Below are 13825 nucleotides of genomic sequence, written 5' to 3'. Positions count from 1 at the left end.
ATTGACCAAATATTTATTGAGTTCCAAACTTCCCTTAGGTTTACACATATTCCAGAGATGGGTGTTAGACTCTCCATTTCCAAGAAAGAACGGAAGCACAGAGAGGTTGAGAGCTTTACACACCCTCCACATATAGCAGGTAAAAGATTCAGGACTCAAACATTGATCTCCTTGTCCCTACACCCTTCTCTGTCACCCCCACTGTAGCTACTGCATAGTTCTTTCCAAACCTACTTTGGTCCCACATGAGCAAGTGGAGGTAAAAGAATTGATTCATCGTCTTTTCATTCAGTGAGTCCACCTGTGAATTATGGATGTGAGCCAGTGGTTTATAGGGTCAATAATGGCATTAATGTGGTGGATTATAGGGTTTTCTATGAATAGTCATGCACTTTACAGACAGTTTTGATATCTCAGATTGAAAATATTTCCTATATGAGAGAAAAGTTTCATATGGATTTATCATGGAATGATTATCACAAGAGAGACTTCGAGGATATTTTCAGTGGTATGCGTACCTTAAGAGTAAGAGAATGTAAAAGAAAGTAAAAGAAAATGATTTTTGTAGTAGGACAACAAATATAGACAATTACCAGTAAAATTTCACATGCATCAATTGTTAGATGTTGAAAAACTAATCCCCACTCACCTATTGTATACAAATTCTCGCTTGTGTGATATAGAGATGGGCACAAGAATTTTCATAGGATTGTTGTAAGAAGAAAGTGATATAAATAATAATATAATATAAATGTAAAATATATAATGTAAAATAAATATTTATTTAACACGAATAAGATAAATTAGGGGCCGGCCCCATGGCCAAGTGGTTAAGTTCGTGCACTCCACCTCGGCAGCCGGGGATTTTGCCAGTTTGGTTCCTGGGCGTGGACATGGCACTGCTCATCAAGCCATGCTGAGGTGGCATCCCATATTCCACAACTAGAAGGACCCACTCTACTATATACAACTATGTACTGGGGAGATTTGGGGAGAAAAAGCAGAAAAAAAAAGATTGGCAACAGTTGTTAGCTCAGGTGCCAATCTTTAAAAAAAATTATAAATATTAGATTATAAATATACATTTTAAATTTGCTAATGTTTAATTAAAATACATAAATATAAACTGATAAACTGAATAAAATGATGTCTTCCCTTATGTAATAATGTACATCAACCAAAGGTTTGAAGTAGTTTGTATGTACTTCACAAAGAGACTTAAACACCATGTTGTGGTAAACAAGTACATTTCAGAGGCAACATGTGTAGTACACTGTTTAGGTAAGTTTTTAAGAAAACTGGCTATGGATATATAAATTAATATTGACATTATAGAAACATGACAAGAAAATATACCCATCAAATTCACGACACTGGTTGCCTTTGCGGGACAGGTATGCAGAAGAATGAGAGTGAGCTGAGGTACCAGACAAAGTCAAATTTTATCAGTAATGGTTCAAATCTCTATAAAATATGAGATGAAGCAAATGTTATTAAATGTTTATATTTTTGGTATCAGTTGTGGGTATTGATGATAGTAATAATAGGTAACATTAATGGAGCATTTTCTAAGTGTTGGGACATTTTCTAAGGTAGTGTTTATCAACCCTAGATGCATGTTAGGATGAGCAAGAACCTCATGTGTAGAGGTCTTGAATAAATTGGTTCTAGGCTAAGGCTATGATATCTGTATATTTTAAAATAATCACAGGTAAATATATCAATCAGCTGGAACTGAGAACCACTGATCTAAAAAATTTAACTGTTTTCTTAAAACTTTCTTACAATATCTCTATAAGGTATGTTCAATTATCCCAATTTTACAGATAAGGAAACCGCTGAGAAGCATTTATATTATTCTACTTTTGCATGTTTTTCTCAATTAAATTATAGTGTGACCTGCCAAAATAATAACACTGAATTACCTTCAGGTAGTTGAAGTAAGAAAATTGCAGTCTCTGTATCAGGAAGGATTAAATGAAAATCTGTTAACTAGACATAAGAAGGCTGGGTCTTAAACCTGACTGTGGGACCTCCCCTGGTGCTGAACTCAACTGTATATAAGAGGGCTTATGATCAGAAAAACAAGACCAACATGTGTCTGAATAGTGCTCAACATCACTAACCATCAGGGAAATGCAAATAAAAATCACAATGAGCTATCACCTCACATCTGTTAGAATGGCTGTGATTAAAAAAAAAAAAGACTAGTGTTGGTGAGGATGTGGAGAAAAGGGAACCCTGGTGCACTGTTGATGAGAATGAATATTGGCACAGCCATTATGGAAAACAGTATGGAGGTTCCTCAAAAAGTTAAAAACTACTACTAATTAAAATGGAACTACCATATGATATAGCAATCCCATTTTTGGGTACATACCCAAAGGAAGTGAAATCAGTATCTCGAAGAGATCGCTGCACTCCCATGTTCATTGCAGTATTATTTGCAATAGCCAAGATATAAAAATGACTGGTGTCCAGTTGACAGCGGAATGGTTAAGGAAAATGTGATAGATATATGCATGTATATGTATATATTGTGTGTATATATTCATATACACACATACACACACTAGAATGTTATTCAGCCATAAAAAGAAGGAAATCCTACCATTTATGACAACATGGATGGACCTAGAGGTCATTATACTTATTGAATTATGCTAGAAATAGAAAGACAAATACTGTATGATCTCACTTACATGTGGAATCTAAGAAAACCAAATTTATAGAACCAAGGAGTAGAATTGTGCTTGTCAGGGGCTGACGGGGGGAAATGGGGAGAATGTTGGTCAAAGGGTAAAAACTTCCAGTTAGAAATGAATAAGTTCTTGGGATCTAATATACAGCATAGTGGCTATAGTTAATTATTATGTTTTGAATACTTGAAATTTGCTAAGAGTAAATCTTAACTGTTCTCACCACACACAAAAGATGGTAAGTGTGTGAAGTGATGGATGTGTTAATTAATTTGGTTGTGGTAATCATTTAATATGTGTATTAAATCATCACACTGTACACCTTAAAAAAACCTTTATATTGTACCTCCTAAATGTTGACAATTTTTATTTGTCAATCAAACCTCAATAAAGCTGGAAAAAAATAAACAAGGAAACAAGATTATCAGGCCAGTACTCAGAATAGAGACCAAAAAGACAAAGAGTGGTTTCATACACAGGACCTTTTACTGAGATTGTATGGGGTTGATACAAATGAAACTGTGTAAAATAAAAAATTTTGAGAGTGTTTCTCAAATTTCATTATTGTTTAGTAGTTCACAGTTGCTTTCTACGCTAACATCTTGATAGTCATCAAACTATTTAATTATGTGCACTTAACTGAACCATATTTACCAAAATTTGAAGTCCACCAAAGCCAAACATAGGAATTATATAATAAATGACTCCTAACAGACAACCCTCATATTTGAGCAATCACTATTTCCATGAAGGAATGAAGACAGAAAACCAAAAATGATAAAACTCCTGAAGGTAACTATGAAAAAATACTTTCTGAATATGAACATTCAACTTCAATTTAGAATCCAGATTACACAGTCCTGCCTTTTATGGAGTGTTTTAATAAATATTCTAAATGAAGGGAATATCTAGCATTGTATTTGAATAAAATAAGGTATATTTAACTACTTCTTAATTTCTTTAAGTTCAAATGATTTTTTTTCTTAAAGGGTCAAGGGTATTTATTATTCTATGTTTTTTTTCTTGAAGTGGGCTGTATTTTACTGTGATCATGGATTTATCTCAAATGTTTTTGCTCATCTGATACTCTTCAGTCGAGTGTCTCCAAAGTAAGTTTGTATAGAAAGAGATGAATAACACAGAAACCACTGAGAAAACAGTTCTAGGAAAATTGGATTTGAGACACTGAGAAATATAGTTGAAGGTACTGGGGTGTATTACCTCACAAGTGAATTGCTTAAATATGTGTCCAAAATATGGACACACTGCTGGGTGTCCATTTGCTTGTTTCCTTTTTTCCAACTCTCTTTTCTTGTTCAAAAGGTATCCAAGATACACAGAACCACAGAATCTAACAACTGTCACAGAATTCTTTCTCGTGGGACTCTCAGATGATCTGGAATGGCAGCCTTTGCTCTTTGGGCTGTTCATGTTCATGTACCTGGTCACCATCTTTGGGAACCTGCTCATCATCCTGCTAGTCACCTTTGACTCCCATCTCAATACCCCCATGTACTTCTTCCTCTCCAACCTGTCCTTGGTTGACATTGGTTTCATCTCTACCACAGTCCCCAAGATGATTGTGGACATCCACACTCACAGCAGAGTCATCCCCTATATGGGCTGCCTGACACAGATGTCTTTTTTGATCCTTTTTGGATGTATGGATGGCAGACTTCTGACTGCAATGGCATATGACCGGTTTGTGGCCATTTGTCACCCTCTGCACCACCCAGTCATCATGAACCCATGCCTCTGTGGCTTCTTAGTTTTGGCATCTTTTTAAATTAGCCTTTTGGACTCCCAGATGCACAATTTGATTGTGTTATAACTTACCTGCTTCAAGGATGTGGAAATTTCTAATTTTTTCTGTGACCCTTCTGGACTCCTCACACTTGCCTGTTCTGACATTTTCACCAATAACATAGTCATGTATTTTGTTGGCACCATCTCTGGTTTTCTTCCTATCTCAGGGATCTTTTTCTCTTACTATAAAATTGTTTCCTCCATTCTGAGGGTGCCTTCATCAGGTGGGAAGTACAAAGCCTTCTCCACCTGTGGCTCTCACCTGTCAGTTGTTTGCTTATTTTATGGAACAGCTATTGGAGTTTACCTTGGATCAACATTGTCACCTTCCCCCAGGAAAGATGTTACAGCCTCAATCATGTACACCATACTCACCCCCATGCTGAACCCCTTCATTTACAGCCTGGGGAACAGGGACATCAAAAGTGCCCTGTGGAGACTCTACAGCAGACTAATCTAATCTCAGTATGTGCACAATCCTTTCTGGAGTGTGGGTTGGAAAAATCAGCAAAACCAAACATGCAGACCAGTGAATACGGCTTCCTTGATCGCGTTATTTTTTCATTCTCATGGTTTTCATTCCTCTCCATGTTTCATATATGAATATTACTTCTTTTGATTCATCTTTAATTGGATTGAGGGAGTGTTCTGGGACCCTGTGTGCATCATAATGAATGCATGAGAGGTTCTCTTCATTGCCTCTGGTATCCAGGTGAAATGTATGACTCTTTTGTCATATGCTTAAAATTTTCATCCTTTTCCATGGTTTCTGTGACTGTTCCATCAGAAATTTGCATCTGTCAAATCTATTTATTCAGGTAACACCTGAGGATGCAGTTCACTGGTCTTCAGTCGTGGATTTTACTGGAATTCCCTGGTGGAGTTTTATAAATACTGATGACTGGGTCTCATCACCAGAGATTCTGATTTAGTTGGACTGGTTTGTGTCTAGGTATGAGGGTTTCTTTTAAATCATCTGAGATGGTTCAGTTGTGATTTCTGAAAGAGATCAAGCTCATAAAGTTTAATATATGAAAGAGCTTATTGTAACTCCTGGCAATGTGGTTTTTTCCAAATGTTTTCTTAAAATATGTTGTCCTTCAATGCCATAAAATTTTCATTTGTGCTGATTATTAAGCTATTGTATCTCTGCTCAAAACTCGCCCTTCTATACTCGTTTTGGTGGTCCCAGACTGGGTCTCTTGAAATCACTGCTCTGGCTTTCTTGTTACATACTTTTAATAATGCCCAGTAAATTTCACTAGACTCTAAAGTTAAGTTCACTACTTCCTTTACACCCCTAAGCCCTTGGGCTTTATTGACTTCCATCTGGAACCACAATGTTCCATTTTTGCCTTTGTCTTGCAGTAGCTATTTAACCGACTCCTTGAACTCAATTCTCTTCATTGAAATAGTTTGCTTGATTTCTTTTTTCTTCGCTGAACCCTGAAAGATAAATCATAACATGGAGAGAAAATATATTATGAGTTCTGTGCGACTGGAGTATTGAAAAATGAGCTAATAAAGTAAAAGTGGTTTTAAATATATATCTGTGTTAAGAGTGTACAACTGAAATTTAAGTACTGGTATCATATTTCCAGTTGATGTGTGGCTCTAATAGTGTCTGAGGATCATTAAATCACAAATTTCATCATAAATAAATTGAATTTTGTCTTCCTTTTCTTTACCCTATGCAGGAAAGGTCCACGTTGTCAGCAAAGGTGAACTCTTTCCTTTTCCTAGTAGCGGTCTGGTTAGGACTTCACCTTATTACCATGCTTCCTTGACTTCTGTTATGGTAACTCACTCTTTGGGGTCCATTTTTGTTTTTGAAAATGAATATCCATGTTTCCCTGGAGATGTCACACATAGTTTTTGGGTAGTGATATTGGTTCTTTGAAAACCTGTCCAACAACTAGTTTAATTTATTCTGCTTTTTTATTTCTAAAGTAAATCACCTATGAACTTCATTGATAAGGAACTTTGATGTTGGAGAAAGAAATGAACTTGAGAGATGATGAAGCCAGAGCAGTTAGTGGGAAAATATCACCCAATAAAAATTACTGCAATTCTACATTTGCATATCCATTTTTGCAAGTCTGTGTGATAGCTAAAGGACCTTGGTAAGTGGGAAAGTATGTTGTCTTTTGATATCAAATGGTGATTCTCCCCAGTGTAACACTTTGGATTTTTTAAAAGATTTAGAGTTAGATTAGAAGAGTGCTGTTGATGGGTTAACACTAAGTTTGGTGTGACGATGCTTGATTAGAATAGGAAACACAGATAATAGAATGTGGGATATGAAGACACTCCACTGCCCAGATATTGACCCCAAAATTTAAAGCTTTTGGCAACTCAAAGTTCCTTTCTGAGCCTCCAAATCCTCAGCAGCAAATTAAATGCAATAGTGCTTACCTTCCAAGGCCATGCAATAATTACATATAGTTGCGTCATGGACCAGTCAAATAGCAGTTTCCCAGTCAAATGCTAAATCCTATAGTAACATTAAGGAAGTTAATTTAACAAGCATTCCAGTAATTCATAAGTAACCTGATGTCACAAACTGTGTAACTTTAAGTATCATTATAACATTTCTATTTAAATTCCTCATCTGTAGAGTTATGGTAACAAGAGCACTTAATCGAGGCTGGCTGAGAAGATATTACCAAATGAACTGAATAAAATATTGTTTGGTATATAGTAGTGGATCAATAAGAGCAAACTATCATAATCAATAATTAATAGGCTAGTGCATAGTTTCAACATATGGACTTTGGAGGCTAAAATTTGATTTGCGACATCTGCTCCTCTAACTTATTACCTGAGTACATTGAAATATATTTTTATAACTCTCATAGCTTCTAATGCTTCATTTTTAATAATATTTGGCTGAAAGCACCCTAGAATTAAACAGACAATATGCACATGGTAAGAACTAAGTAAATGTAGATGTCGTTATCATCATTATCTCCTCTAAGGCTGACGTATTTCCTTTTTCAACTTTATTGAGATACAACTGATATATAACATTGTGTAAGTTTAAGTGCAATGTGTTGACTTGATATGCTTGTACGCTGCAAAGTGACTACCACCATAAAGTTAGCTAACACTTCCATCACATCACATAATTACCATTTCTTTTTTATTGTGAGAACATTTAAGATATATTCTCTTAGCAACTTTCAAGTATATAATATATTATTGTTAGCTGTAGTCGCCATACTCTACATTAGATCCCCAGAAATTATTCATCTTATAATTGGAAATTTCTACCCTTTGACCAACCCCTCCCCATTTCCCCCACCCACCATCCCCTGGCAACCACCATTCTACTCTTTGGTGCTAAGGATTTGGCTCTTTTAGGTTCCACATATAAGAGACATCATGCAGTGTTTATCTTTCTCTGTCTGACTTATTTCACTTATCATAATCCCCTTGAGTGTGTCCTGTGCCTAGTGACTTGCTTCCAACCAATGCAACATGACAGAACTGAAGAGATGTCACTTTTGAGATCTGAGTACAAAAAGACTCTGGCTTTCATCTTTCCAGCCCTTGTTTCTCTGTTACCTGTCTGCTTGTTTTGATGGAAGCCAACTGCCACGTGTGACCTTCCCCATGAGAGACCCATGTGGCAGAGAACTGAGGAAGGCCTCTGGCCAACAGTACACAAAGAACTGTATCCTTCCAAAAGCCATGTGAGAGGGCATGGGACAGGTCCTCTCTGAGTCAAACTTTGAGGTGACTGAACACCTAGCTTACATCTTGATTGCAGTCTTGTTAGACACCGTGGTTTATTTAAGAGAAGTCGTAACTTATAATAAGAACATAAAAGTCAATAGTTTTCTTTTTTTTATTGAGTTATTGATAGGTTACAATCTTGTGAAATTTCAGTTGCACATTAATGTTTGTCAGTCATGTTGTAGGTGCACCACTTCACCCTTTGTGCCCACCCCCCACCCCGCCTTTCCCCTGGTATACACTAAACTGTTCTTAGTCCATAATTTTAAATTCCTCATATGAGTGGAGTCATACACAGATTATCCTTCTCTCGCTGGCTTATTTAACTTAACATAATTCTCTCAAGGTCCATCCATGTTATTGCAAATGGAATGATTTTGTTCTGTTTTACAGCTGAGTAGTATTCCATTGTATATATGTACCATATCTTCTTTATCCATTCATCTGTTGCTGGACACTTAGGTTGCTTCCATGTCTTGGTTATTGTAAACAGTGCTGCAATAAACATTGGGGTGATAGGACTTTTGGGATTGCTGACTTCAAGCTCTTTGGATAAATACCCAGTAGTGGGATGGCTGGATCGTATGGTAGTTCTATTTTTAATTTTTGAGGAATCTCCATACTGTTTTCCATAGTGGCTGCACCAGTTTGCATTCCCACCAGCAGTGTATGAGGGTTCCTTTTTCTCTGCAATCTCTCCAACATTTGTTACTATTAGTTTTAGATATTTTTGTCATTCTAACGGGTGTAAGGTGATATCTTAGTGTAGTTTTGATTTGCATTTCCCTGATGATCAGCGATGATGAGCATCTTTTCATGTGCCTATTGGCCATCAGTATATCTTCTTTGGAGAAATGTCTGTTCATGTCTCCAGCCCATTTTTTGATTGGGTTGTTTGATGTTTTGTGGTTGAGTTGCGAGAGTTCTTTATATATTATGGATATTAAGCCTTTGTCAGATATATGACTTGCAAATATTTTTTCCCAGTTAGTGGGTTGTTTTTTTGTTTCAATCCTGTTTTAATTTGCCTTGAAGAAGCTCTTTAATCTGATGAAGTCCAATTTGTTTATTCTTTCTATTGTTTCCCTTCTCTGAGAAGTCATGGTGTCCGAAAAGATCCTTTTAATACTGATGTCAAAGAGTGTACTGCCTACGTTTTCTTCCAGAAGCCTTATGGTTTCAGGTCTCACCTTTAGGTCTTTGATCCATTTTGAGTTTATTTTGGTGAATGGTGAAAAGGAATGGTCAATTTTCATTCTTTTACATGTGGCTTTCCAGTTTTCCCAGCACCATTTGTTGAAAAGACTTTCTTTTCTCCATTGTATGCCCTCAGCTCCTTTGTCAAAGATAAGCTGTCCATAGATGTGTGGTTTTATTTCTGGCTTTCAATTCTGTTCCATTGATCTGTGCACCTGTTTTTGTACCAGTACCATACTGTTTTGATTACTGTAGCTTTGTAGTATGTTTTGAAGTCAGGGATTGTGATGCCTCCCATTTTGTTCTTTTTTCTCAGGATTCTTTAGAAATTCGGTGTCTTTTGTTGCCCCATATGAATTTTAGGATTCTTTGTTCTCATTCTGTAAAGAATGTCATTGGGATTCTGATTGGGATGGCATTGAATCTGTAGATTGCTTTAGGTAGAACGGACATTTTAACTATGTTTATTCTTCCAATCCATGTACATGGAATGTCTTTCCATCTCCTTATGTCGTCATCCAATTCTCTCAGAAAGGCCTTGTAATTTTCATTATATAGGTCCTACACTTCCTTAGTTAAATTTACCCCAACGTATTTTATTCTTTTTGTTGCGATTGTGAATGGTATTGTATTCTTGAGTTCTTTTTCTGTTGGTTCATTACTGGAGTATAGAAATGCTGCTGATTTATGCAAATTGATTTTATACCCTGCAACTTTGCTGTAGTTGTTGATTACTTCTAACAGTTTTCCAATGGATTCTTTGGGGTTTTCTATATATAAGATCATGTCGTCTGCAAACAGTGAGACTTTCACTTCTTCCCTCCCTATTTGGATTCCTTTTATTCCTTTTTCTTGCCTGATTGCTCTGGCCAGGACCTCCAGTACTATGTTAAATAAGAGTGGTGATAGAGGGCATCCTTGTCTCGTTCCTGTTTTCAGGGGAATGGCGTTCAGCTTTTGCCCATTGAGTATGATGTTGGCTATGGGTTTGTCATATATGGCCTTTATTATGTTGAGGTAGTTTCCTTCTATGCCCATTTTGTTCAGAGTTTTTATCATAAATGGCTGTTGGATCTTGTCAAATGCCTTCTCTGCATCTATTGACATGATCATGTGGTTTTTATTCCTCAGTTTGTTGATGTGGTGTATCACGTTGATTGATTTGTGGATGTTGAACCATCCCTGTGTCCCTGGTATGAATCCCACCTGATCCTGATGTATGATTCTTTTGATGAATTGCTGAATTCTGGTTGCCAAAATTTTGTTTAGAATTTTTGCATCTATGTTCATCAGTGATATTGGCCTGTAGTTCTCTTTTTTCGTGGTGTCCTTGTCAGGTTTTGGTATCAGCATGATATTGGCCTCATAGAATGTGTTAGGAAGTGTTCCATCTTCCCTAATTTTTAGAATAGCTTGAAAAGGATAGGTATTAAATCCTCTCTGAAAGTTTGGTAGAATTCCCCAGGAAAGCCATCTGGTCCTGGGGTTTTATTCTTTGGGATGTTTTTGATTGCTGTTTCAATCTCTTTCCTTGTGATTGGTCTGTTCAAATTGTCTGCCTCTTCTTGAGGGAGCTTTGGGAGATTGTAGGAGTCCAAGAATTTATCCATTTCCTCTAGGTTATCCATTCTGTGGGCATACAGTTTTTGTAGTATTCTCTTATAATCTGTTGTATTTCTGCAGAGTCTGTTGTTATTTCTCCTCGCTCATTTCTGATTTTGTTTATTTGAGCTTTCTCCCTTTTTTTCTTTGTAAGTCTGGCTAGTGGTTTGTCAATTTTATTTATCTTCTCAAAAAACCAGCTCTTTGTCTCATTGATCCTTTCTACTGCCTTTTTCGTTTCAATAGTATTTATTTCTGCTCTGATTTTTATTATTTCTCTCCTTCTGCTGACTTTGGGCTTCATTTGTTCTTTTTTCTCTAGTTCAGTTAGGTGTGCTTTAAGGTTGCTTATTTGGGATTTTTCTTGTTTGTTAAGATGTGCCTGTATTGTGATGAATTTTCCTCTTAATACAGCTTTTGCTGTATCCCATATGAGTTGGTATGGCATGCTATCATTTTCATTTGTTTCCAGGTATTTTTTTTATTTCTTCTTTAATTTCTTCAATGATCCATTGCTTATTCAGTAGTGTGTTGTTTAGTCTCCACATCTTTGTGCCTTTCTCAGCTTTTTTCTTGTAATTAATTTCTAGCCTTACAGCACTATGATCTGAGAAGATGCTTGTTATTATTTCAATTTTTTTAAATTTGTAGAGGCTTGCCTTGTTTCCCAACATATGCTCTATCCTAGAGAATGTTCCATGTGCACTTGAGAAGAATGTGTATTCAGCTCTTTCAGGGTGAAGTGATCTATATATGTCTATGAAGTCCAATTGTTTTAGTTTTTCATTTAGCTCCACTATTTCCTTGTTGATTTTCTGTCTGGATGATCTGTCCATTGATGTGAGTTGGGTGTTGAGGTCCCCTACTATTATTGTGTTGTTTTTAACATCTTCCTTGAGGTCTGTTAATAGTTGCTTTATGAATCTTGGTGCTCCTGTGTTGGGTGCATAGATATTTATAAGCGTTATTTCTTCTTGATGAAGTGTCCCTTTGATCATTATATATTGTCCCTCTGTGTCTCTCTTTACTTGTCTTATTTTGAAATCCACTTGGTCTGATATGAGAATTGCAACACCTGCCTTTTTTCCTTGCTATTTGCTTGAAGTATTGTCCTCCACCCCTTCACCCTGAGTCTGTGTTTGTCCTTGGGGCTGAGGTGTGTTTCCTGGAGGCAACAAATTGTTGGATCGTGTTCTTTAATCCATTTTGCCACTCTGTGTCTTTTTATTGGAGAGTTCAATCCGTTCACATTGAGAGTGATTATTGATGCATGAGGACTTAGTGCTGTTAATCTGTCACTCATTATCATGTTTTCCTGCGTTTCTTTTCCTGTTTGCTTTAGACTACCCATTTAATACTGCAATTTCTTATGCTGAGTTTCTTAGATTTTTCCTTATTTATGATTTGTGACTCTGTTCTGTACTTTATTTTAGTGTCTACCTTGAAGTTTGTATTTAGAATCTCGTGTATAATATAGTCTATTCTCTGGTGGTCTCTTACCTACTTGTCCAATACTGATTTAGACCCTTTGCTCTTCCCCTCCTAAATAATTATTTTCATTTTTTATTCCAACTCGTCTTATTAATTGGTAGTTAGAGTGCTAAGATCGTCCTTGTTTTGGTAGTTTCCTTACCTTTACCCTAATGCTATAATTGAATATTTGCTATCCTGTTCTGGTTCTATCCATCGGTCTCCCTAGTCTGTGGATTGTGTCCCCTTTCTCCCTTTTTTCTTTTTTCAGGTATGAGAGCCTTCTTGAGGATTTCTTGTAATGGAGGGCTTTTAGTTACAAATTCCCTTAACTTTTGTTTGTCTGGAAAAGATTTAATTTCTCCCTCATATCTGAAGGGAATTCTTGCTGGATAGAGTATTCTTGGCTGAAGATTTTTATCCTTTAAAGCTTTGAATATGTCACTCCATTCTCTCCTAGCTTGTAAGGTTTCTGTAGAGAAATCCGCTGATAGTCTGAGAGGGGCTCCTTTATAGGTTTTTCTCTTTTATTTTCTTACTTCCCTGAGTATTCTTTCCTTATCTTTCCTTTTTGCCAACTTTACTACTATGTGCCGTGGGGTAGCTCTTTTTACATTGACAAATCTAGGAGATCTAAAACCTTCCTCTCCACACATTTCTCTGTCGATCCCTAGATTTGGGACGTTCTCTTCAATAATTTTGTTAAGCACACTTTCTGCTCAATTTTCCTTTTCCATATTCTCTGGAATTCCTATGATCCTTATGTTCTTACTCCTCATTGAATCCATTATCTGTCGGAGATTTTCCTCATTTTTTTAAATTCTTAGTTCTCTTTCTTCCTCTGTCTGGTGCCATTCAGCCTGTCTATCTTCAATTATGCTAATTTTCTCCTCTATGTTGTCTACACGGGCATTCAGGGAATCCGTATTCTGTTTTATCTGGCCCATTGTGTTTTTCATCTCAAGTAATTCTGTTTGATTCTTCTTTATGATTTCAATCTCTTTTGTGAAGTAACTCCAGAACTCGGCTTGTTTCTCTATCTTTCTCTCTACCTCATTGAGTTTTTTGATTATAGCTGCTCTGAACTCATTATCACTTAGTTTACCTAATTGCAAGTCCTCAGGACTTAATTCTATGTTTTTATTGTTTTCCTTCTGGTCTGGGGCTTTTATAAATTGCTGGATGGTAGAGGAGTGGTTTTTTCACATGGTGGTAAAATTCAGTTGCAGTTACAGCCTGTCGCCACTAGATGGGGGTCAAGAGCCGCATGTTATGAACTCTCTGCCTTGGGGCAAGATGGCTGCGCCCACTGG

General features: G+C 36.6%; 1 pseudogene; it reads left to right on the top strand.

The window, feature by feature from the left end:
• The first annotated feature begins 1261 nt into the window (after window positions 1-1261).
• On the top strand, window positions 1262-5124 carry LOC106827792 (olfactory receptor 7E178-like; annotated as a pseudogene).
• Window positions 5125-13825: the final 8701 nt, after the last annotated feature.

The sequence above is a fragment of the Equus asinus genome, chromosome 20 (assembly GCF_041296235.1).
Source record: "Equus asinus isolate D_3611 breed Donkey chromosome 20, EquAss-T2T_v2, whole genome shotgun sequence".
Classification (NCBI taxonomy): Eukaryota; Metazoa; Chordata; class Mammalia; order Perissodactyla; family Equidae; genus Equus; species Equus asinus.
Note: the sequence above shows the minus strand (reverse complement) of the source record. Positions and strands in the feature narration are given on the sequence as shown.